This window comes from Pleurodeles waltl, chromosome 7, assembly GCF_031143425.1.
Source record: "Pleurodeles waltl isolate 20211129_DDA chromosome 7, aPleWal1.hap1.20221129, whole genome shotgun sequence".
Lineage (NCBI taxonomy): Eukaryota > Metazoa > Chordata > Amphibia > Caudata > Salamandridae > Pleurodeles > Pleurodeles waltl.
Window position 1 is genome coordinate 1,113,844,024 of NC_090446.1, and position 26,972 is coordinate 1,113,870,995.

The 26,972-nt window shown below is 44.5% G+C and overlaps 1 protein-coding gene across 1 annotated transcript in view; it reads left to right on the forward strand.

Moving 5' to 3' along the window:
* Positions 1 to 26,972, forward strand: part of NHERF1 (NHERF family PDZ scaffold protein 1) — a 143,968-nt gene that overhangs the window by 43,964 nt on the left and 73,032 nt on the right. The gene's annotated exons all lie outside the window — the stretch shown is intronic.

Sequence of the window (26,972 nt, forward strand, 5' to 3'; positions counted from 1 at the left end):
TTTCTATATGTGTAGGTGTATTCTTGATCTCATACATATGAGGGTCCCTTCACTCAAGTTCCTACCTGCAAGATAAAGCTCTGCTGCTTCTTTTCTTGTGTTGCTTTCTCTGTGGTGCATTTCTGTCTCGTAGGTCCCTTCTCTAGGACAACTTCTGCATTGTGCGTGAGTTGGATGCCCAGTCTGTCTTATATATATATGCTGCTCAATTCCTGCAAGTGTACTCATTTCTCTGGCTGAAGGGTTTGGGTGTAGGTTAGAGACACACTCTCCAGTGGCCTTTTGTGTGTATAATATAATTATTTTCATTTTTTCTCCTTCAGGAGTATTGAGTAGGTTACATTCTCTATTCTGTTCCAGTCTTTCTCACACTTCCCACTGTCACTGAATTTAATGTTTGTGTTGAAGTATCGAGGGTCTTGCTGTAGTCATAGTCTTTCTCTCTCTCTCTCTTTCTCTCTGCAAGTTGTGCTTCTGTCCTGTACCTCTCTCTCAGAGATTGGCGTTCTGGTGACTAAGTGTGAGAAAGTTACCCACTTGTTTTCTCTGAAATATATTTCATTAAAACCACATAGCGCTTCCTGCACAGTGTGTGGCTGCCCTGCAGAAGAACATGATGGAGTGGGTGCTAGAGACTGGCACTTATTTTGAGCACAATGATTTTGTTCAGGCCTCCATACACGAACTAAAGATTTTCCCAGAGCAAGTACAATTCTGATTGTATTAAAGGCACGTTATCTAGTATGGTGCTGTCTCACTTGCTTTCATCTAAATAGCAGCGCGAACGAACAGAGCAACAATTGCCAGTATGCCTGTAAGTAGAACTATCAAAAGAAACCAAGGACAGTAACCATTTAGATAAGACCCACAGCTACAAATTTAGCTGACTAGAGAGTGTAACTCCTATTTCTTAATGCATGGGAATTGAAACAGAATAAAACACCAGAACATTTAGGATTAGTATGCTAAATACCAAAGGTGGAAAAATCAATGTTCAGGAATTATGCTCGTCCAGGTTCCCAAGATGTGGAATATATTGGTGCGGATGGAATTATGAATTGTCCAAATGCTGTAACATAGGGGACAGGAGAATATTACTCATTTAAATTTAAAGATACAAAGGCAGGATAATACTCAACAATGTCTTCAATAAAATCAGCACTTTTCTTTCACTTACACTAACAAAATCCACATTTCTTTACAAGAATTGAGGAGGGGGTCTTGTGCTTGTTCTAAGCAGCTCAACAAAGGGCAAAGAAACATGAGCAAGTGATCTTCAGCAAAATGTACTGACAAGGGAAATTCTTGACCATTCTGTTGCCTTACAACTGTCTTCCAATTCAGCCCTTACCCAGAAAGCTTTCCATGTCCTAGCTCCCCTGGTAAAATTACCCCAAGATAGGGTATCAGTACCCGCAGATGCATGATTCATTTAACCCTAGTGGGTCATGGGGTTTCCTAAAAGAAATGATTCATAAGGCAGAAGATTATGATTCATATTCATACAAAAACGAGCAACACGTTATTTTTTAGAGTTAGGAAATAACGTCTCGGCAATTGTAAATAAGATCTTAATTTAAATAGAAATGTTAAGGAACACTCATCTTGCAGAAAAATGTCTGTAAGCAAGCTCTATTGCTGTAACATCTGACTTGTTTTTGAAACATGACAGGTGTTGCTGAGGTGTGAGTTTTATAGATAAATCTTTGAGAAAAAGCAGATCATTGTCAATCTAAGCATTAACATTTGTAAAACGAATTTAGCATCTCACATCATGAAGTATTTAAGAATTAGAGGTTTGGACTTTCTAACGCCCCTGAGTAAACAACATACTAAAGGGCGTGCCCCTGATGGTTTTCCATTGAAACAGATGTGTTTGAGGTACATAATAGAGTGTTGTGGATTCACTTTTCTGTATGATTTCCCACTCAAAGCAAGAAAAGAAAAGGAATTTGTATCTCTGCGGTCAACAACAAGGAACATCAGATGGCCGACATTGATTTCTATAGTGTAGTGGTGCCTGGAATTGTGATTGTTTGATTAAATAGATAACTTCTACCAAAAGTCATGGGGCAGATCAGGTTGTTGCATAGCCTTTCAGGCCTTCGGACTCAGAGACCCTGGACCCATCCAATTGTGACTGTGTCCCAGGAACTTTGTGAGGAAAGAGGATAGGAAAATCTATTGCTAGTTCCAGAAGGACCGGAAACCAGAGTTGAAAATGTCACAACAGAGTTATTAGTTAAATTCATGCTTTTTGGCACCTGTCAAGAGAAAGACGTTTGGGCATCATTACGAAAAGGGGAAAGGCATATTTGAGACCTAAACAATTCTGTTGGAAAGCTTTCATGGCAATCGGTTCCAAAAGTGAAAGAATGGAATCTGAGTGTTGAGTTGGGAGGCAAGGATATCTATGAGAAATGGGCTCCAGAGGTCCTGATAAACCTGAAATACTGGCAAAGGTAGATGTCAGTCGAAATAACCCACCAGGTGATGGACGTGCCAATCTGATACCACATTAGGAATACCTGGAGTATTCTTTGATATTCTTTGTAAAAGAACAAATTCCCCAAGCTACTTGGTTATCTCTGTCAATATTTTTTTATCTTAATACGTCCTCCTTCCCTAAATGGTTTATTTATTACACTACAATAGGTTGTCAAGGTTCTCTTTATTGCCACTACAATAAGATTGAACATTGGACTTTGTGTTTTCTGAAAGTATGAATTGCTTAAGAACCTGTAGGACCTCTAAAAATATAATGATGCGTCAGCAGAGCTCTACCAGGGACCATTTTAACCAGGAGAAAACTGGCTGCATTTTGCTTTCCATCTTGATACATTTTCATCCGACGTTGAAAGTAGATGGAGATATAAATTGAAAATTGATCTGGCATTCCAGGTAGGTAATCTATCCACCAGGTAGCTTCCTACTTGGTTTCATCATCCAAAGGAATATTTTTTGCATAAGAAAGACATTTTCTTCCAGACAAAGGCACTACTTGTCACCAGTACCATTTGCCCTGACCCTGGAGCTGCTGACATGCTGGATACATGGAGATTCTTTGTTCAGAGGGGTGCAGTGGAATCTAGAGTGGTATAAAAGGCTGTTTTTTTATGCAGGTGACATTCTCCTTAACTTTACAAATCTCAGTGACATGATTATTAGATTTCTTAAGACATTTGTTGTAATCCTCTGTCTTTAGGATCACTGAGATAAGTCGTACTGTTTCCAGTAATCCTGCTTGAAGGGAGATAATCTCATTCTAGGTTGTACCAGACGGGTTCAAATATTTGTGGATATACGTGACCAAAGATGCTATTGCTATATGCTATTGTATGATTATCACCTGAAAACATGGTTGAAATGCTTTGAGAAAGAGGTTAAGTGGATTCCCCTACTATTGACTCTACGAGGAAAGGCAGCATTATTCAAAATACCAAATAGTCAGGTTCCTGTACACATAGCAAAACACCACCTTCCGAGTCCCCAATATATTTTTTAGGCAGGCTGAGGCGATACTTAGAAATTTCTTGTGGGAGTGTTGGGCACTTGGCATATCAGTGGACATGCTATATATAGGAATAGATGATAGCAGATCTCTTGTCCATGACTTTGTAACTACTGTTTTGCAGTGCAGCTGATGATTATCAATAAGTGGGCCTTTAAGGCACTGGATGAACCTGGTTGAGGATGAAGAGATCTAGAATTGGGCAAATCAATATTTTTACATTACAGCTAGATATTGAATGAGGGTAGGGTGACTGCTCCAGTACCTCAAGCCACTGTGATAATATGAAGAGCACAGATTGTGGTGGATTCTACATAGAAGCAAAGTATTTTATGGCAAGCCCCACTATTGGTTGGAAGTCCCACAAAAGGAGTTTCTGGGCTTCAAGGATTTGAAGAATGGTACCTGTTTGGTATTTCGAGGAGGGAGGGCCATAATCAGTGTTGTTGTTTTTCTCATCTGTCAAAGAATTTAATATTCTTGACTCAAATGTCAAGATAGGTACAGGTATGACACGTACTGTACATGTTTTTATAGTGATTTTAGGGGGTCTTGTGTGTTTGCCACTAGTGTATATTCTGTTTACCTTTCTTTTCCATTTTTTTAAAGACTAGTTTGAATTCTAGTGGCTGTCTTGTATTCCTCTTGGGCATGTCTATTGTTATGTAGGAAAAAAAACTATGATTTATGGAGTTCAAACTCTTCTGCTAACTGCCTGAATGTTTTGCTGCAACTAGCTTGCCTGATATTGCCATCCCTAGAAAATCCTATGGTACCCCATGAGTGATACCTGTGAGTTGAGTGACTGTTGAAAGCCACAAACCATGGCACCTTTGGTATTCTCCCATGCCAACTCATCTTTTTTCTTTTTATGGTCCAGTACCAGCACTCCAGTGGTATCCTGGTGATTGGTAGTTGTGTCAGGGTCAGTCTCTCCCCATACATCTGCAACATTAAATTTGGAATATCAAGGATGTACATTTCCTATCTTGCAGTGGGATGTGCCCGACCTGCTAAGACCCAGTCTTTGACCGGGAGTAATTGGTTGTCCTGTAGCATGACCTGGTATCCAGTGGCTTCAGTTACCACTATAGTGGTGCCTGAATGTAATCTCTATTGGGGAGTGGTCAGAGAAGCTTCTTGATAAAATATGTGAGCCATAGATACCAATTAGAACTGCCGCTGGTACAAAGAAGTCAGTCTGGCTTGCAATTTGTATATACATGAGTAACTAGTAAACTATGGATGTTTCACTTGCACTGAATCCTGATGATGATGTCCATCTGGGGAGAGTTTTGGCTCTGGTATGGGTGGGGGATCCAGTGGAATCCTGACCTGGATTCATCATTGAATCAAACTCGTCTCCCAGCGACTGTCTACCCTACTGGAGCCTTCAGTAGGAGGTTGGTTAACCTGTAAAGATTAATGTGGTTGGCACATAGCCATCCTAGGGCGTCATGGTAGACCTCTGCCACTTCCAGTGGGAAGGACATATGTACTATAGCAGCCCCCTACATCTTTTATTGAAACCAGAATGAAACACCCTAGTGTACCCTTATCTCCCCCGGAAATTACACTGGTTCTCAGAAGGAGCACTTCCTGAAGTAGGAGAATATTGGGAGCTCATTTTTTAACACATTGAAATACAACCTCATTGGATTTTAATATTCAGGCTACTTACATTCAACGAGTGTGCTTTGTGTTCTAGCCATCAAGTTTAGTCCGTCATAGGCAGCCATATCTAGTGTGGTATAAGTGGGCTGTAAACAAATAACAAAACACAACTCCCACCCATCCTACAATTCGTATTTGGAAGTATCTGTTGTCCTGTAACTTAAATGAGTGAAAATTCACAGGGTATTAACATCCGTTTGCTCGACCTTGACTTGTTAATTAGCTGAATGGTGACATGTATGTAGAAGTGTAACTGCCTCCCACCCATGAACTATATAACCTCTTGAATCGTAAGCAAATTGAGACAGCGTTTAGAGCTACAGCGAGATCCGCTCCTAGAGCCACAGCGAGATCCGCTTCCTTCTGTATAACAAATTCCTTGTATTAGTAAGAACTGTGGAAATCAAAGAGGTGAGTTAAATAGTGTGTGTATTAGGACTCTCATCATCACTGGTGCCAGATGAGATCATGTTGCTCTATTCCATTTCCCTTGTCTTAGATCTGGTGCATAGCTGTTACCCGTGTTTCAGACAAGATTCTTCAGGCAGACAGAGCTAATCACGGCTGCAGTTAGAGATTTTTTGTTCTTTCACTCTTTCCCACACACATTCAAGGGTGTTGAAGAGGGATTTTCCCTGGTACAGCACCTTCAGTTTTTCAGGGTACATCAGCGTTTATACATTTATATAGCTCGTGGCTACCCTGAGGCCTCCCAGCGCCAGGTGAGAGCGAGCGTAATAACAGCAGGTCTTGAGGTCCTTTCTGAATTGCTTCAGAGATGCGGCCTGTCTGAGGTTGAGTAGGAGAGTATTCCATGTCCGGGCTGTGAGGAAGGAGAAGGATCTGCCTCCAGCTGTGCTTTTCCTGATTCTGGGGATGGCGGCGAGATGGGAGGATTGGATTTGCCTGGCAGTGGTGGGGGGCAGGGGTTCAGGAGGTGATTGAGGTAGTCTGGTCCGATGTTGTGAAGTGCCTTGTAGGTGTGACTCAGTAGCTTGAAGGTGATGCGTTTATCGATCTGGGTGGGCGGAGATGTGGCTGTGTCGGGGGATGTCCAGGATGAGTCTGGCTGCTGTGTTCTGGATTCTCTGTAGCCTTCCTTGTAGCTTCTTTGTGATGCCAACGTAGAGTGCGTTGCCATAGTCTAATTTGCTGCTGACCAGAGAGTGGGTGACCATCCTTCTAGTCTCGTTGGGGATCCTCTTGAAGATCTTCAGAAGGAGACATAGGGTGTGGAAGCAGGCTGATGAGATGTTGTTGACTTGGAGGGTCATCGAAAGCGTGGAGTCCAGGGTGATGCCCAGGTTGCTTGCGTGGTCGATGGGAGCGTTTCCTTGGGTGGCTGGCCACCAGGAGTCGTCCCAGGTGGAGGGGGTGGAGCCGAGTAAGAGGATCTGTCTTGTCTGAGTTGAGCCTAAGGCAGCTGGCTTCCATCCAGGTGGTTACTGCACTCATACCGTTGTAGAAGTTTCTCTTGGCTGTTGATGGGCCATCTGTGAGGGAGAGGATCAGTTGGGTATCGTCTGCACAGGAGACAATGTTGAGTACGTGCTTTCGGACGATTTTGGCGAGCGGGACATGTAGATGTTGAAGAGGGTCGGGCTCAGCGAGGATCCCTGGGGAACCCTGCAGCAGGTTTCTTTGGGTGTTGAAGTCTACAGTAGGAGTCTGACACTCTGGGTTCCTCTGGACAGGAAGGAACACATCCATTAGAGTGCTTTGCTGTGGATACTGGTATCATGGAGTCTGATGGAAAAGGTGGAGTGGAAGACTGTGTTGAAGGCAGCGGAGAGGTGGAGGAGGATGAATGCGGCTCTGTCACCGTGGTCCAGTATGACGCAGATATCATTGGTGGCTGCGAGGAGGGCTGTCTGTGTTGTGGTTGCTCCTGAAACCGGACTGTAAAGGGTCTAGGATGTGGTTTGTTTTGGAGAATTCCATCAGTTGCATGTTGATAACCTTTTCTGTTACCTTGGCTGGGAAGCAGAGGGATGGGTCTGTAGTTTTTCATCTCCCTTGGGTCGGCAGAGGGTTTCTTTAGGAGCGTGTTGATCTCTGCGTGTTTTCAGTTGGATGGAGAGGCGGCGGTTTCAATGGAAGGGTTGATAGTCCGGCAGAGCTCTGGTGTGATGGTGGCACTGCCCAGGTTGATGATGTGATGTAGGCACAGGTCCGGGGGTGCCTCGGAATGGATGGAATTCATGAGTTTCTGGGTGTATTCTGTAGAAATAGGTGTCCAGTGGTTCAGGATCTGCGGCATGGGGTCCGTGGTGGAGCTGGTTGGCGGTGAGAGCGGGTTATGTTTTTTTAATCCTTTGTATATGTCCTGAATTTTCCAGTGGAAAAAGGTTGTGAGGTTGTCACAGAGGTATGGTGTTGGCGCAATCTTTAATCCAGCGGTGCAGGTTGCGCGCTGAGTCGTTCGCGTTTGTTGCATCCCGTGGTGGGGAGTGGCTGAGGGCATCAATGAGCTGGGCTTCGGTGACTTTGCTCCAGTGTCTGCTGGGGGTACGGGGCGTGGTAGCTGTTGCGCCGCGACCTGCCGCGGCGTGCATGGAAGCTCCGAGTCAGGTCGTGGCGGCTGCGGTTCAGCTCCTGGGCCGCCGGTCATGCCACACTCCTTTCTTTTGTGCTTTTCCTCCCATGAGGCACTGGGGTTTTCTCAGGCCTCGGTGAGCTCGGAGTGCGGCGCAGCCTGGGAGCTAGTGACAGCCCTTCCCCCAACATTGGCACTTACCTGGTTCTTTTTCTTCTGTTCTTTTCTCTTCCGTTTTTGCTCTTCCTTTTATTCTCTGTCTCTTGTTGGGTGGAGCCATGTTTTTTTGCTCTTCTTTCCCAGCATGTCTTTCTCTTCCCTGCAGGTATCAGGGTCCCTATCTAACATGGTGACTTCATCTATATTCCTATGGTAGTTTTTCCCCAAACTAACATGGCGTCTTTTACCCTTCCTGAAGGTCACTTCCTGTTCTTGGGTATATAAGGTTTAAGACACTTGATATCCTTGCGCTGCAACACTTCCTTTGGTGGTGATCACGCTCTGTGTTTTCCAGCTTTTTTCTGCCCTTTTTTCTGGCCCTTCCAGTTATATTTTTGTTATTGAAAACTTACCTTGCCTGTGCCTTTTTGTTGTTTTAGGGAGTTCCATCCTTGAGGTTTTTTTTCCTTTGGGTTTTTCCTCCAGGACTCCTTTTGGAAGGCACGGACTGCCCTGAAGTTCCCTTGTCAGCAGCACCGTGGGTACCAGAAAGGGTCGCCCATATCTCGGCCAAGCAGGACCTACAAGCGGCAAGACCATCCTGCAGATAAATCTGGTAAGCGACGAGTCAACCGTGACAGATTGCAGCGCCAAACAAACTAGCCTTTTTTGAGCAGCATGGAGGATAACTTAACGGCAGCTGCAGAATCCAACCAGTCGTTGCTAGTGACTATTAAACAGCAGGCCCAGGAATTACAACAAGTACGTAATGACAATGTGGCTTTACGTCAAGCCCTGGCATCCCGAACCACCAATGTTCCCACTGTTTCTGCTACCACGCCATGTTTCTCAGGAGATCCGAACACACTACAAGAATTCCTTGATGCCCTGACCGTCTATGTTGCTTTTCGTCCAACACAATTGGCACAAAATAAAAAAAAGGTGGGATATCTTATCAGTGCCTTGTCTGGTCCTGCTTTGGCATGGGCAACTCCTTTGGTAGCCGCCAACGACCCTAAGTTATCTGGTTATCCAGCTTTTCTCACTGCTTTCAAACAAATGTTCGAACGCCCAGGATTGGAGGCGTCTGCAGAAGAAGCGTTATGCAATATCCAACAAGGTAACCAGAATGTTCTTCAATATATTACACGTTTTAGGCAACTAGCAGCAGAGACAACATGGGTAGAACGCACCTTGGTCACTCTGTTCTGAAGGGGCCTACAAGATGAAATCAAAGACGAATTTGTACATTCAACCAGAGCGGAAGATCTACATGGATTGATGGATCAAGCACTTTCCATAGAGTATCGGCTAAAGGAACGCCGTCTTGAAAGAATCGTGGTCCTTCTTATGTTGGAAATCCACGTTCCATCGCACTGAAGAAACTCGATCAGCCTCAAAAGAGACAACTGAAGAAGAACCCATGGAAATAGATACCACTCGTGGTCCCCTCACGGCAACTGAACGCAAGAATCGGTGTAGAAAAGTATTATGTCTCTATTGTGGCGCGGCTGGCCACCTGGTACATACTTGCCCCGTCCGTCCAGTAAAACCCTTGGGAAATGCCAGTTCCCATCCTCTACGAGAAGGGAGGGTACAGGATTTTCGGCAATACCTTCTGTCAGTTCTTGTAACGAGAATTCCACTACATTGTTTTTGTTACCAATCATCCTACAGCTACTTGACGTTCGGGAAGAAAGAACTTTAGCCTTATTAGACTGTGGAGCTAGTGGAATATATTTGGATGAGACATGGGCTATGGAACACAGGATCCCTCGAGTATTAAAAGATATACCAGAACAAGTTCATACCATTGATGGTTCTTTGCTAGCCTCCAGTCCTGTCATCAATGCAACTCCTGCTTTGTGTTTACACTTTGGTAAACATCAAGAACATGTTTCTTTCGATTTGATATCTACACCTAACCATATCATAATCGTAGGCATACCCTAGTTCACCAGGCATAACCTCTATATCAACTGGGAGACCAGAACTATTTCTCTTTCCTCACAATTTTGTCAAGTCCATTGTTATGCTTCAGGAACATATTGGTCACCAAAGAAGGTGTTACCCATAGCACCAGAAGTGGGTTGTTCCATAAATGCGATCGAAGGGGTACCTATTCATTAAATGTATTATGCCGATGTATTTCAAAAACCAACAAGACCAGTGTTACCACCACACAGAGAGTATGATTGTACCATTACATTGGAACCCGGTGCTGTTGTTCCCTTTGGTAGAATGTACTCGCTTATTGAATCAGAGAAAAGGATACTCAAGGACTATCTGCAGGAAAATATCCAGAGTGGCCTGATTGCTCCATCTTCTTCCCCAGCTGGGGCTCTTCTTTTCTTCGTGCCCAAGAAGACGAAGGGTCTACGACCCTGTATAGACTTTCGTGGGTTAAATAAATATACTATAAAAGACAGATACCCCTTACCCTTAATAAGGGATATCTTGGAATCTGTCAGAGGAGCGCACAGATTCACAAAGTTAGATCTTAGAGGAGCTTACCATCTGTTGAGAATAGAAGGTGATGAATGGAAAACTGCCTTTCTTACTCCTTTTGGTCATTAAGAGTATCGAGTAATGCCTTTTGGTTTAACCAACGCTCCCTCCATATTCCAGAGATTTATGGATTCGATATTTTCTGATCTGCTAAATCACACTGTGGTCATTTACTTGGATGACATCCTGATATACTCTAAGAATCCTGCACATCATACCGTGCATGTAACTCAAGTCCTAGGCTGACTTCGACAACATCAACTGTTCTGCAAACCGGACAAATGTGAATTTGATAGAACGGAAGTGAAATATCTTGGATATCACATCAGTCCAACTGGTATTTCCATGGATTTTGAGAAGGTTCAGGCTGTACTAGATTGGCCATCCCCCTCTTCCATTAAAGAAACAGTGTTTTTTAGGGTTGGCCAACTTTTACCATCAATTTATTTCCAATTTCGCTCAACGAACCAGCCAAATAACGCAAGTTCTTAAAGAGAATTTACGTAATGGGTTTATGTGGTCTGACACTGCCGAAAGAGCATTCCAGGATTTAAAAACATGCCTTTACCCAGGCTCCAATACTACGACATCCTGATACCACTAAACAATTTATTGTGGTTACTGATGCTTCAGAGAGAGCTATAGGGGCTGCCTTACTACAAAAACAAATTGACAATGGATTAGAGCATCCAATCTTTTATTTGTCTCATCTACTATCAGATTCCGAACATAATTATTTCGTTTTGGAACGAGAACTTCTAGCACTAAAGACAGCATGTAACGAATGGAGTCATTTCCTTATGGGATCCAGGGAACCTTTTGAAGTACGAACCGACCACCGAAATTTACAATGTCTACAGAACTTCCAATGTCAGAACCATCGCCAAGCCTGTTGGGCTTTTTTTTTTTCTCAATTTGATTTTTATATTACATATATCCCTGGATCTCAGAATATACTTGCAGATGCCTTGTCACAACGTTACCCTGAAGTTCTCCCTTCTCCTTCACAACATCTTATTGACCCCCAAAAAATCATTGGTCTAGTAGTCTTTTCTTGATGAAGTACAGTCTGAATACTCCACTCTCTCCGACATGGAAATGAAAGAACTAGGTTCAAGATTACGCAAAGTCAAACAACACTTTTATTACAAAGACGCATTATTTCTCCCCTCCAAAAAGGTACAAAGGAGAGCACTCCAAATGTGTCATGATTCCCCTATAGCAGGTCATCGTGGAATTAAGGACATGCAAGAACTAATTCTCCGTTCCTTCTGGTGGCCTACGCTTAAAAAAGATACTGAGAGTTATGTGGCGTCTTGTCCCATCTGTGCCCAAGCTAAGACACCTCATACCAAGCCTGCAGGATTACTTCATCCATCACCTGTGCCACTCCTTGGCACACAGTATAAAGGGATTTTATGTGTTCTTTACCACCTTCCGCAGGTAACCGGGTGATAACGGTGACTGTGGATTCCTTCACAAAAATATCTAATTTTACCGCCCTGAAGGAACTACCAACCTCACAAGAATTAAGTCCGATTTTTATACAAGACATATTTTGTCTCCATGGTCTCCCTCACGTTATCCTCTCCGATCGTGGTCCGCAATATATATCAAGTTTTTGGAAGTATTTCTGTAAGACTTTACAAATTGAGGTCGCCTTGTCCTCTGCTTTCCACCCTCAGACTAATGGCCAGACGGAACGTCTAAATCAAGGACTAGAACAATATCTACATTGCTTCTGTAACACAACTCAGAGTAATTGGTCCACATATTTACTTATGACTGAATTTTCATACAATAACACAATACATAGTGCCTCAAAGGATACTCCTTTTTTCTGTTCATACAGTTTTCATCCCAAGTCTTTTCCTTCTGCAATGAGAAATTCTTCTACACTTCCTGCAGTCACTTCCTCTATTAGAAGATTATGTACTATTCAACGCCTCATCCATTCTAACCTTCTATCTACTAAGCAACAGATGAAAAGAATGGCTGACAGGAGACGCTGTGAAGCTGCATCCTATAAAGTACAAGACAAAGTCTGGCTTTCCTCCTGGTTTTTACCTCTCCGTTTAACACAAAACAAATTCAAGCCCCGTTATTATGGACCCTTTTCTATCCTTCTAAAGATCAATCCCGTTTCTTTTTGGCTGCGTTTGCCTAGGACTTAAAAGGTTCATCCTTTCTTTCATGTCTCGCAACTGAGGCCGTATAGATCTGATCCTTTTGGCAGACAATTCACCTGTCCTCCTCCTCTTTTGGTGAATAATGAACCTGAGTACGAGGTCCAAGAAATTTGTGATCCCCGTCTGTTCCGCAATCGCCTCCAGTATCTTATCCATTGGAAGGGCTACCCTTTGAGCGAATGTTCTTGGGAAGATGCCTCCTCTGTTCACGCCCCCATTTTGGTTCATCATTTTTTCCGTCTGCATCCGCACAAACCCGGGGCTCTTACCTGCATCTTTGTTTTCTTCTGTTCTTTTCTCTTCTGTTTTTGCTCTTCCTTTTATTCTCTGTCTCTTGTTGGGTGGAGCCATGTTTTTTGCTCTTTTTTTCCCAGCATGTCTTTCTCTTTCCTGCATGAATCAGGATCCCTATCTAACATGGTGACTTCATCTATATTCCTATGGTAGTTTTTCCCAAACTAACATGGCGTCTTTTCCCTTCCTGAAGGTCACTTCGTGTTCTTGGGTATATAAGGTCTAAGACATTTGATCTCCTTGCGCTGCAACACTTCCTTTTATGGTGATCACGCTCCGTGTTTTCCAGCTTTTTTTTGCCCTTTTTTTCTGGCCCTTCCAGTTATATTTTTGTTATTGAAAACTTACCTTGCCTGTGCCTTTTTGTTGTTATAGGGAGTTCCAGCCTTGAGGTTTTTTTCCTTCGGGTTTTTCCTCGGGGACTCCTTTTGGAAGGCACAGACTGTCCTGACGTTCCCTTGTCAGCAGCACCGTGGCTACCAGAAAGGATCGCCCATATCTTGGCCAAGGCAGAACCTACAAGCGGCAAGACCATCCTGCAGATAAATCTGGTAAGCGACGAGTCAACCGTGACAGTAGCGTGCAGTGGTTTTTGTAAAGGTGAAGCGGACACATCGGTGGTCGGTCCATTGGTATTCGGAGGTGTGTAAGATGGTACTGTTGTTTCCGCCCAAGAAGACAGGGTCGAGTGTGTGACCTGCAGAGTGGGTGTGGAGTTTGACTAGTTGCTTCACACCGAGGGTGGCAAGGTTATCCAGGAGGAATGTGGTGTTAGGTTCCCTGTGGTTTTCAAGGTGAAATTTGAGGTCTCAGACTAGGATGTAGTTGGTGGAGGCGAGTGCGTGGAGGGCGATGAGGTCTGCAAAGGTTTTGCTGAACTGGGGCTGGGGACCGGGTGATCTGTAGACGAGCTTGCCACGCAGGAAGGTGTTCAGGTTCGTCTGAATTTGGAAGTGTAGGTGTTCAGTGGTGGTTGGCTAGTTCTGCGTTTCAGTGGTGGTTGAGATGCAGAGGGTGTTCCTGTAGACCATGGCAATGCCTCCTCCTGATCGATTGACTCTGTTTCTGTGGACGATTTTGTAGCCGTCAGGAAAGGGCAGTGGCGATGTCTGGGGCTGAAGTGGAGGTAATCCAGGTCTCTGTGAGGAAGGTGACGTCCGGGGTGATTGAGTTGAGGAGGTCCCAGACTTCTACTGCATGTTTGGCGAGGGAGTGGGTGTTGAGGAGTAAGCACTGGAGGTGTCCGTCTATGCTGTGGGTGGGGTGGTGTGGCGTATGGTGGCAGGTAAGGGAGCAGAAGCAGCAGGAGAATGTTCCATGAGTGTTCTTTGAATCGGCTTGGTAGCAGGATGAAGATCTTCCAGGGCTGATGGCCTGCAGAGCGCTGGCGTTGTACTGGTGGGTGGTGTGGGAATCGGGGTCCGTGGCGTTGGGCGCAGTCCAGGCTCCAACTGGTGCAGACTGGCTTGTCTTTGGTGTGCCTTTGGTGCGTCAGCAGCACTGCCGCGCAGTGGCCTCCATGAAGAAGAGGTGACAAGATCCGGTCAGCTGGTAAGTGCGAGGGTGGGAAAGCTCTTCGCAGGGAGGGGGGCGGCAAAAGGCGACAAAATGGCAAAGAGACCTATACAGACAGGTACATATGGCCACTAGGCCACCCGGGGTGAGGCGTAGGCGGGTGCCCACAGGTGGTGGTGGGCCTCGAACGAGAGTCAATCAGGCTGTCAGTCAGACCAGCAGCAGCAGGTGGAGCTGCGCAAAGTGGGTGAGCAGACGCTGATCAGGAGGTCAGAGGAGTCGCACTCTCACTACGCAGCAGCTGCCATTAAGAAGTGTAAGGAGTTGGGAGGGTTCGGTCAGCTGGGAGGCGGGAAAGTGCTTCTCGGGGCAGCAGCGTGAGGGACGGAGCTCTGGGGGGAAAAAAATTCAAAATAGTGGAAAAAGGAGAAAAAAGAGAGTAGAAGAGAAAAAAAGATGACAGAAAGGCAAAGAGACACACAGACAGGTAGAGATGGCCACTAGGCATCAGGGATGAGGCGCAGGCAGATGTCTGCAGGTGGAGGTGGGTCTTGAACTTAGTCAGGCAGGCTCTCACTCGGACCAGCAGCAGATGAAGCTGTGCAGAGGGGGTGAGCAGACGCTGACCAGAAGGTCAGAGGAGTCGCCCTCTCACTGCACAGCAGCCGCCATTAAGAAGGGGAGGGAGGTGGGAGGGTCCGGTCAGCTGGGAGGTGGGAGGTTGGGAAAGCGCTTCGCAGGAACAGTGCCAGGGCTGCAGAGGCAGGAGCAGTAGGGACTGAGCACGGGGGAAAAAAGCACAAAATAGTGGAAAAAAGAAGAAAAAAAAGACAAGAAGAGAAAAAAGATGACAAAAAGGCAAAGAGACACACACAGAAAAGTACTGTTGGCACTAGGCCACCAGGGATAAGGCGCAGGTGGATGCCTGTGGATGGAGGTGGGCCTCGAACTGAGAGGCAGGCAGCAGGGGGACCAGCAGCAGGTGGAGCTGCGCAGAGGGGGCGAGCAAATGCTGACCAGGTCAGAGGAGACACTATAAAGGATGTCATCCAATCCAGTGCCTTACCATTCACTCCACCCTCTTTTAGTCTTTCAGTTATTATTGAATTGTCAACAGTGTCAACGGCGGTACTTAAATCTAGTAATGTAAGTGCGGCGGCACCACCCTGGTCAAGTGGGTGTTTAAGTTCCTCTGCTACTACTAGCAGGGTTGGCTCGGTGTTGTGTTGAGCTCGGAAGCCCGCTTGTGTAGGGTGAAGGTAGTATTTTTCTTCAAGGTAGTTGGCCAGTGTTTGGGTCACATGTTTCTCAAGCGTGAATTTAACTTGCATAGCCCTTCGTTTTTGTTTGACTCCAGTGAAGGATTTTCACTTCTGTTACTCCCATGAAGAACAGTCTTGGATACTGAGGACTTTAGCGGAGTTATAGTGGACCTTTTTTTTTTTTGTCGTGCTACTGTAAGCATGGTGGTATACCTGTGAAAACTCCTAAGATTAGTGGATGTTATTAGGAGGCTGGGGGACAGATCCTGATATGCTCTCGCCAGCATGAAACAGGGTTCACATCCATCTCCCGCATCTAGGATTTAGACCAAGTGGTGAAAAATTGTTCAGGCCTGTTGGCCCCCACCCCCTCCTGAATGCCGACAAGCCTCAGATTGTTTCGCTTGGAGAAGCCTTCTCCATCCTCTGCCCTTTGTTGTAGCAGAACCGACACTTCCCACAGATGTTTCAGGTCTTTCTTTAGTGTTTGCAACTAATCTTCGACTGTGGAGATGCCGGTCTCTGCCATTGTGGTGTAGTCCGCTAGGTTCTGAAGATCCTATCAGAGTAATGAAGTTTCCACTTTGACCCCTTCAAGTTTATCCCAAATTACCAGCTTCATCTCTCTGATGGCCTGCAGGAAAATTGCTGGTGTGGCCATTATTTTAGAGTTGTCTTTGGGGGCCACTGTGTCCCCGGGAATCCGACCAGCCTGGCATGTGGAGAACTTGCCAAACTTGTTGATTTTCTCCTAAAGGGAGGCTACCTGACCATTGTCTTTGCATATTTTAGTCTAAGTGGGTTCTCAGCTACTGCCCCGATCTCAATGGCAGGGCCAGGAGGGTTTGGCCACAAGGCACTCCACTGTCACCCCACTGCTGTTTCACACCTCCAGCCATCTCCACTTGGGTCAGACTGTCCTCTTCAATATCACCAGCAGAGTCCTTCATGTGGCAGAAGAATGGCCAGAATGGAAAGTGAGAAACAAAAGGGGAAATCTCTGCTGCTAGCCCATCCAATCCTTGGAGGATCCTAGCTACTGCAGAACCCCAAGTTTGAGCCACAGGGCGGTTCACCTCTCCCTGCCATAGGAGGAAGGGCACCTTCTTAGCTACCGTCGGCTCCCACCACAGTGTCCAGACAGGGGAGAGGCAGGACCAGGTAGCTCAACAGGCCCTAGTCCTTGCCCAAGACCCAGCCAATACATGTCCCACAATATCTAGTCTAGGAGTTGCGTGAGTTGGGGCTCCCCTCAGAACTGCTAGGTCCCCCTCACCCCAGGCTTCAACCCCATGTCTCAGCCCCAACAGCAGGGCCACATCTGTGGGAAGAAAGGAATGGGGGAGAAAAGATGGATCACCACTCAGGCCACAGACGCTGTCAGATGGCCCCAGAGGCCTGGAGCCAGCTGCAACTATAGACACAATAAGCATTACGGCATCAGCTCTCAGCCTCCCTGCTCAGAAAAAGAGATGTTTATAATTCTTCCCGGGCCTCCACCCTGTACTCTGCCAGCCCTGCATCCCCACAACACTCACCACTGCTCCATATGGAGAGAGGCGGGCAAGTCAGGCCCCATTGGAACCTCCGATTCAGGACACTTCACAAACCTATGTCCAAACCACATGCTGCCTTCAGCTCAGCTCCCCACTATGTGGGCTCAGCCTCAACACCTGGGGAGCCACCAAGGAAAGGGAGGTCACCACCTCCTCACCACTTTCAGGTGAGGGGTCAGTGCCGACTCCATGGCAGCACAATAAAGTCACTAAAGATAGGCTGAAATAGGATCTTGGTGGTTCCCCTCTGACTCATAAAGAATTGTGTCCGCCATCCTGGGCTGTTAAGCCCCCACCCCATGCCATTGGGTTGTCTTTTAACCAACAAAGTAGTCCTTTTAAAGCCTGCTGTATCCTGTTAGCATTGATCTGTGGCTTCCTTGGTGAAAACGTTTTGGACCTCCTAATTGGCATAGAAGGAGTCTTGTTTGGAGAAATGCTTTGAGCAAGGTATCTTGTGATGCATTTGATTGGAGAGGATCTCTTTGTCGAAACCTTGTACTTAGAACCTATTGCTCTGCTTTGACAGTTGTATAGAAACAAAATTGTTTATGGACAGTCTTTGAAGACTTTGCGGGAAGAAGGTATGGTATTGTGGGGTCGAGACCACAAGTTGACCAACACAGTAGTAGTACTGGCTGTCCTGAAAGAATTCTAACAGCCCGTGTGAAAAAATGTGCTTTGTTAATGCTGGTAAATTATGTAACATATGTCCATATTTTTCAATAGCTCATTTATCAAACCTACTCCTCAAAGGAGCCGTTGAGCCACTGGAACGTCTACTGAGTTGGCTAAATCACCCGGCTTGGTCTACAGTAGCTGTATTAGTAAGTCTTTTCTGATTGGTTACTGACTTTCTTTTGGTAGTTTTTTACCCAGACATGCAAGGAATTGTGGTTCTGTTTGTTCTGGCTCCTTTTCAGATTTATTAAAATCTCTATTAGAAAAGTTTTACACTTACAGTAACTAATGTCATAAACAAATAAACCACAACAATGTTAGTCAGCACTGTTATTACAAATAATATAATGAAAAATACACAACAATGCTATTCAGATTAAGGAGATTAAGGGAGCATTATGAGAGCCCCCGATTTTGCCATAAAATTGTACTCCATGCACAGGTGATTTCGGTAGAGTGTGAGCGCCATTTATTGAATCGCAAAGCTTTTTTTCATTCGTATTGTGAGTAGGGTTGTGTGTATTATTTTCACAAGCATATTTTTTCCAAAACCATTTATTTTTCGTTTCTTCATTCTTATACTAAAGGAAATACTCCTAGTTGTTGAGAAATGTTGTGCAATAAGAGTCCAATATCATTGTTTAAGTCTATTGTTAGCAACAAAAACTGTCACAATAGTACATTTACTGACAGGTCGCAGTATATTATCAAGTCATGCACCAAGAGGTACCGTCTAACACAATAATAAGTACAAATCCTTATGTATTTGGAGTAATGCATTAGACCTGTTCACCCCCTATTCCCAACTATTCAACCAATCCCAGTTCATTCCTCCTAGTAGCCCTAAGTAGTCTCAAATTTGGCATGACCCCCTCATTCTGTGGCCCTACATCAGTTCATAACTTTAGTTCACTCCTCCAGCTTTGATGTTATAGAACTTCTCTATTTTTTGCTGTATCTCTTTTGCCACTGCATACTTCTAATTTACTAACAGCCTCTAGTATATGGAGACTTGAGTTGCATCCCATAGACCCAGAGTATGGTTGACACCCTCTTATCAATAGTCAATGTAACTACTGGTTCTAATTCTTTCTGTATCTCTTTCCAATATGACACTGTCATGGGCATTCCCATATTGTATTGAAGAAGGTGCCTACCCCACGCCCCCACAAGCACCTGTCACCCTACTTATTTTGAACAGATGTTCTCTGGTACCATATACCTTCTGCAAAACCTTGAGCTGAATATGTCAAAAACTGGTTTTGATTCATATTTCCCTTGGTAATCTTAAGACCTACAATCATTCATCATCTTCTAAATTGCCTACATTCCAGACACAGCTACTTCTCAGCTTCATCACATCTTTACCTGTTTTCTTTGACCGTGTTGCATAGATCTGGAACACCACATACTAGTGCAATTCCTTCTCCAACAATCTAATCTGTAGAGGTGATGTCTCATTGACGACCTCCCTATGCCCTATACATGTTCGGACGTATTGTACCCCTGTAAAATTCTGCACAACAGTGGCACGCACAGTGTTTGGTGGATCCGAAACAGTGTTAACCTCAAAGTCTGTGAGATAACATATGTCCCTGGAGATAAAACAGCATTTCAGAATACAGTCAATAGGAAAGGACCGACTCAAAAAGGGAGTTTGAGATTAGAATTTAGAAAAAAAACATGTATGTTTATTAAAGGTTAAAATGTACTACAGAAAATTTAAAAATGCCTTAGTAATCTCCTTAAAATACATAAACATAATTAACAATGAAAGCTCTTAATGATAGGAAACATACAAAATAAAAGTTAAACTAAGAAATAGACTTATGGCCTGATTTCTTTTGTTTGTTGGCGGTCTGGCTGTCCTCTTTCTAGGCGATGGAGTTTTCTACTAAGTCCCTCTGGTGGAGGTCCCCACTAGTAAATTTATAAATGTCCGTTGAACATTTTTAAATAATTAGAAAAAAAAAACAAAGTAGGATTTTGTTTTTGAACATAAAAAACAATGCTTTCCTCACTAGGGGAGTGGTTATATCTTGCCTGTTATCTCCCATGGGGAGTAGGACATTTTGCAGTTTTTACTGCCCATTACTGCCAGGGTTTTCCTGACAGTGTTTTCCTGACAGTGATGGGCAATGAAAGCTGACCTGTATGTGGGCCTGTCTAAATGTGGTGGGTGGACATGCAGGTCCATTTCTGATGGCCCTTACTCTGTCGGGCCGTGGGCAGGGTCGAACTGTGGTGGGTTCTAACATGTTGGTGGAAGGACGAAGTGCCCTTTCCGCTATCATATAAATCAAGCGCTTAGTCTGAAAATGGGCAGCAAATTCTGTAAAAAGTTTGGAGAGCATCCTTAGTGGAGACCAAAATAATCATGGCTCACTCCCAAATTAATGGGTTTATATACAGTTTTCTTGCTTAGAGAATTATTAAAACTGCAAAGTCAGCATGGGACGAGCAGTATTACAACGAATTTACAAATCATATTTTGAAAACGTCACATGACCCTTCCATCCTTAGCATTAACACACTACATGAATATTGATTTCCCTTTCTGACCTAATACCTCCTGAAGGTGTAAAAGCAAACTATTTACATAATCAACAGACAATCCTTGTGAATGAATGCAGTAAAGTTTGACCACAGGAAGAACCTTCAAATTGTAGCAAGAGGCTTCCTCTAGCAAGTTCTTCGAGAATAGTATGTCATACAGAAATAAACATTGTGCTTCAGAATGTATTTTAAACAAAATGGCTCTGAGGCCTAATTGAGGCCTACTTAAATCTAAATTAGGAAACACACTTTAACACATCCAAATGTTTTGGTTTCAGTTGCAATTGCCCTCTGTCAGTATAGATGGGTGGATTAGAGCTGTTTATGTTAACGCACATATTAGTTTGAATGCAGAAATGCTTCTTTGCATGTCTTATGAGCATGCTGAGTTGCAGGTATCGAACGGTCTGTGGATCCTCTAACTCATATTTCTGCTGTGAATGTTCATATGGGACCATCCTATCCACACCTCGTTCAATACAGATTTTTTATAGTATACCATTTCTTTAACCCTGTTAGATCATTCACTGTTTAGGTTTCGCCTGCCAAGAGCTTGCGCTGTGCTTGAGAATTTTTTTGTATTAAAAAAACAATCTTAAAAGGGTCTTAGAACTTGACCCTTACTTACCTGAACCTACCATTCATTGATTCTAGCATCGCTTTAGTTTACCTGTTTCTGGTTGGCCAGCGTTTTGTTCGCTTTCACTTCTGCTCTTGCTTTGCTTTCCTTGCCTGGTGTGGAGCTTGGACCAAGTACAGCTTCTTGTCACTGGCTATTGGCCAGTGTACTTCCACTGGCTACTCTGCAGTTTTTTTTAGTTTTTTTTTACATTTACGAACAAGCACTCCGTATGAGTGTATCAGCAGGACATCTTTCTCCTCCACGTGGTATTCTAGCCCGATCTCCATTATTTTTAAATCCCCCCGCTTGCCGTTGTTCTTTTAAAACCCACTGCCACCATCCTCCCACTCTGTTTTTTTTTTAACCCCACTCCCACCTTACATTATTTTCATTCCCCCACTGCTGTTTTTGATCCTCTTCCACACCACCGTTGTTTCCCACCTCCTTGTTGCTTTCCCCCCCCAAAGATTTATATAGCGCAAACACATCGTAAAGGTAATTGAGTGCTTTACTTGTGCTCCAGTTACAATACACAAGAACATGTTCATTTGGTTTTTGAGTGCTTTACATGTGCTCTAGTTACATTACACAAGAACATGTTCATTTTGGGTTTTTGTCATTAAGTAAATTGCTGAGATTCACCAAATCTGTTTGCCAGTGCTTGTGATGGCATACTCTGAGTGAGTATAATGGCAGTGTGCTCTCTTGGCTGCAGATGGCCTTGTGTATGTGAGCGAAGGTTGCTTTTCCTATTGGATTAGGTTTTGCCATTAAAATCTCTTGTTTTTTCCTTATTATTGCTTATCGACATTTTGGTTCCCAATGGAAAATTCCCAAGATTGCTAATCTGTTATCTGCAGTGTACGACGCTTGTTGCTTCCAATTTTTATGCACAGATCTTTCGGGAATATATATTTATTTTTTACATTTTTTATTTACAATTTTCTGTAATATATATACATGCACCAATCAGCATATCAAATGGTACACATATTATAAGCGATACAGTCCTGTTGACCAAGTCCACTGTCCATCTGCTATCGCATATCCAGAACCCACTTTTGACAATGTAATGAATAGTGACGTGCACAAGCTCTTGTGATACATCCTTAGGCATTTCTCCCGATGCATTTCAGGCATGGCAGGTTATGTAGCAAGAGTTGGGGAAACAACGCTTAGAGTTTAATTCTCTGTATAGTTGTACTATTGTTCACCCTCAGGCTCTCCAGTCTCCTTACCAATTAAATAGCTTTGATATGGTCCCCAGTAATTTTTTGGGTGGTACTGTGGTGGGGTTTGCTCACTATATGCGCCTGTCTGGGTATTGCAAAATATCATATCACTATGCCGTTCTTTTTGGATGGGTAATGGGCCATGATCCCTTCTGTTGGCTACTCTCCATTTCGCTAGTAAGAGGCCCATAGCCACCAATCGCCTAACTCCCTTTTCCACATCCCTATCATAGCTGAGGAGTGCCAAGAGTGGTGTGACAGTCAGTTGGACACCTGTAATGTCTACCAGTTCTGCAAACACTTGAACCCAAAACCGTTGTATCCCGGGCAGACACATGCCATGTGAAGAAAGCCCACTTCCCTCTCTCCACACCTCAGACAGCTGGCTGTAGTGCGCAGACCATTAGCCTAAGGGGTGTATAGTATATCCTATTTATATATTTGAAGTGAATTAATCTGTGTCTTCCATTGAGAGAGATGGAGCGGGTCATGGAGCAGCAGTATTGCCACTGGGTATCTGTGTCTTGGTCCCTTTGCGATTCCAGCCTAGCCTTCACTACTCCTGGTCTGTGTGCTTCCTGGGTGTAAACGTATAACCTGGTGACCAATTTGCTGTGTGTGGTATCTTCAGTTACTATGAAGAGTGCCAGCATGTCGGGCAGTTCTAGTAACTCATCTCCTAGGAGGTCATGTATAGTGTGCTGTGCTCTGTAGTACTGATATTGCAGAAGTGGTATAGGTGCCTATGTGAGGTAAGTATAGTGAAGGAAGTGCCTGTTTGGTCATAAGACTATGCCATGCATGTGTGGTGGTACTCAGAGTGTCAAATACACCATGATGTTGTTTAGGGGGGCCATAATATTTGATTAGGCAGGGCGTATAGTGCTGACATGTCTTGCTGTATATGTAAATGTGGTAGGTCAGGAGGGCCATGCTTCAAGGAGGCTGCAAACTCTCAATGGGCTCCCCTATAGTAGGTCTCCAAAATCGGGGACATTAAATCTCCTCCATGTCATATGGCAATGTTAGGACTTACAATTGAACTCTGGGTTGTTTTCCTGCCCAAGCCAATCGAATCAGAAGCGACCGTAGGGTGGAGAATACATATCTTGGCAGTAACATGGGGATATTCTTAAAAAGGAACAAAAACCGTGGGAGTAATGATGGCAATATGCCCTGTTAAGAAGAGCAGTAGTTTAATCTAGCGTTCTACAGCTTTGGTTAGTTTTTGTATAGCTCTTCAATAGTTATGACATGACAATTGCAGGGTTTGTGTGAATTTTAATCCCAAGTAATGCACTGAGTCTGTTTTCCATTTGAGGGGAAAGTCCAGTGGTATTGAAGTCGTGACAGGGGTCAGAGGGAACATTATAGCCTTATCCCAATTAATTCTGAAACCTGAGTGACCACCAAATCAAATGACCTTCCGAAGCACAGACGTGAAGTTAGGAGCCAGATCTCGGGATATATAACAAGGTGTCATCTACGTAAGCAGAGCATAATAAGTTTTAGCCCGGAAAGCGAACGCCCTTAGGACTATGGTATTCGCGCAAAGCAAAAGCCAGTATCTCCGCCACCAGTGTATATATCAAGGGTGATAGCGGACAGCCTTGCCTAATGCCGCAGGTGATTGATATTGGGTCAGAGACTCCCTCATTGATTCTCATTGGAGCCGTTGGAGCGGTATAGACGGTCTGCATCAATTGGAGGAACACCTCACCAACCCCCTGGCAGCGAAGCACCTCAATCATGAAGGCCCATTCAACAGAGTCAAATGCCTTTTCGGCATATATGAAAACCACATCTGCCTGCACCGCAGGGCCCATGTGTTGTATAGTGCCAAATAAGGTTCTGAGATTCATTTTGAAGCTAAGGTGGGAGACAAACCCTGCTTGTTCTGATTTCACCACCACTGGCAGAAGTGGTGCCAATCTGTTCGCAGGGATTTTAGCCAAAACATTGATTAGAGAGTGGGATCTATAGGAGGAGGAGCCCTGCTGTGGGGATTTGCCAGGCTTGAGTTATGTATTAATTAATGCTTCCTTCATGGAAGGTGGCATTTCTTTCTTTGGCTATTTACTCCTACAGTGTCATCAGGTGTAGTATCAAAAGGTCTCGACATGCCTTGTAAAAGGCCACTGTCAGCCCATCAGGGCCCAGGGCTTTCCCCATCACCATTCCTTTGAGGGCATGGCATATCTCCCCTGGTTGCAAAGGCGCCATTAAGTATTCTCTGTCCGCATTTGTCAGCCAGGGCAGAGCTATGTGTTCGAGATAATCTAACATTGAGGCCATGTAGGGGTTATTTTAGAGGTGTATAGTGAAGTATAGTAGTTGCAAAACCGATTTGCAATGGCCGTGGGATCTCTAAGCAGTCACCCCCCTCTTCATCCTGTATTTCTAAAATTGTGTCAAATTCTCTATTGGGGCACAGGAGTGCAGCCAGCGTCGCCCCTGGATGATCACCTTTCCCATATGTGCATTCTGTGGCATACTTCCCATATGCTGGACTTCGTAAAGTGCCATCTCTTGGAATTCCATGAGTTTGTCCTGAATGAGGCCAAACAACCATCTATTCCCTGTGGTGAGGTGCTCCCCTTCCAAATGTGCTATCTCAGTCTCCAGGTGTGCCAGACGGCCACGCAAGGACTTCAGGACTTCTGTCTGCTTTGCAACTGCTATTCCTCAAATGTACACCTTAAGTGTTTCCCACACTACTCAAAATTTAGGGACTGAGCCTATGTTTTGTGAAAACATTATTCTATAGCTTGGGTCAGGTCATTTCAGAAGGCCACGTATAGTAATGAATATGGTGGGAAGCGCCATGTGAATGGGTTAACACGGTGACTACGCACTTTTAATGTCCGGAGTAGTGGTGCATGGTCTGGGTACGTCCTAGACGCAGGTTTAGATGTACGAACTCTGGGTATGAGGCTCCTGGCCACCAGCCAGTAATGAATGTGTGTTTGTGTGTGTGTGTGTAAATCATGTGCTGCTGAGTTGTAACTATAACCACCCTCCGTAGGGAAGTTATGCCTCCAAATATCAACCAAGCCAGTGTTGGTGGATATGGTAGTGATCACTCAAGCTGCAGCAGAAGGCTTTCTGGGGGGATCACCCGAGCAATCCAGTGCTGGATCTAACACACAGTTGAAATCCCCTTCCCCCTAGATTTGTGGGAGGCCTCCCCATGTGGCCAGTTTCATGGACAAACTTTGATAAAACCGAGGATCATCATAATTTAGACTGTAGAGTCCCACCAGCAAAAATGTAAGGTCCCCTTTGGTACAACAGGCTATAAGGTATCTGCCCCATGGATCCTTCCCTAGTTACTGTAGGTGCAACCCAGGGTCTTCAGTGCCCAAATCAATACCCCTGTCCAAGTGAGGTAAAGCCCACTGCCAAAACTGACCCTAAAGTCTATGTGGGGTGAGGACAGGACTGTGTGGGGCAAGATGTTTTTCTTGTAGGATTGTCAAATCTATACAGTGACTTCTTAAGCAGGCCATCACCTTCTGTACCTTCCTGTTATCATTGTTGCCTCTGACATTCCACGTAGCTTCAAATTAGCAGTGCTCTCATGTCCAACGGCCTCTACATTATGCTCTGCTGTGTGACAAGTAGCGTTTGGTGTGCTGCACCTAGTCTGGGCAAACAGATTATCATCCATTGTTGCTTAAAACCTACAGAAACAATGCCAAAGTCATTCAGTGTTGCCCTTCCCCTGCCCATGACAGGCTGGCCCCCAACCTGCTTGTCTTTACATACAAGATCCCTCCCAATCTCACCCATCCACTTCTAATGAAACCATTCCTAGGGTAGTGTGGAGCACACATTTGGGCAGATGTTGCCAGGCCGTCCTCTTTAATGCTCCTGTCAGGTCACTTTACTTTATGCTATTGATCCTCTATTTTATACAAAGTTTATAATCCTGCCTTGATGGATGATGTATACCATGACCCAGTAATCCCTTCTGTCAACTCACATTGGTGTAAAAAGAGAATGTGAAGATTATTTTATAACACCATCTAAGTATTTTGGTAACTGTTACATCTGGTGTATCACCTAGTAACAGTTTACCTGTACTTAAATAGTTAGACTAAGGTGTCCTCTCAGGCTGACTAGGAATATATTTAGTGATGAAGTGACTCCCTTCCCCTCCATCATTAAGAGGAATTGGGACAGTATGATATGTAAGGGGAAAGAGGTTAGTAGAGGCAGATTGTAATGTTAAACAACAAATCGCACTCTCCTCTCCCATCAGGGAGTTGAGGCAGATGAGTCTCGGTGGCCGGCCGCGGCAGCCTTGCATTTCAGGAATTGAGAGTTGTTTGTGGTCCGTGAAAATCATTGGCTTCCCGTCTACCATGACTCGTAACTTGGCTGGATAAAGCATACAGTAATCCAGATTAAGGTCTTCCTGTTGACATTTTGCCCAACTTGGATTGTGTTGCGTTTATGGTGGCATGATCATCCTCTACGTCAGAGATTCTGTGTTTGGTTGTGCTGATGCACTCAGCATGTTTATCAAGTCTCAGTCATTCTGTCCATTTGAACTGATGAGTCGATTTTGCCATCAATCATAGCGAGACTGTGGTGTATAGCTCTGAGGATATGTTTTAAATCTGGCTCTGTCTCGGAGTCAGAGTCACCTACATTGAGTCTCATGTCATCTAT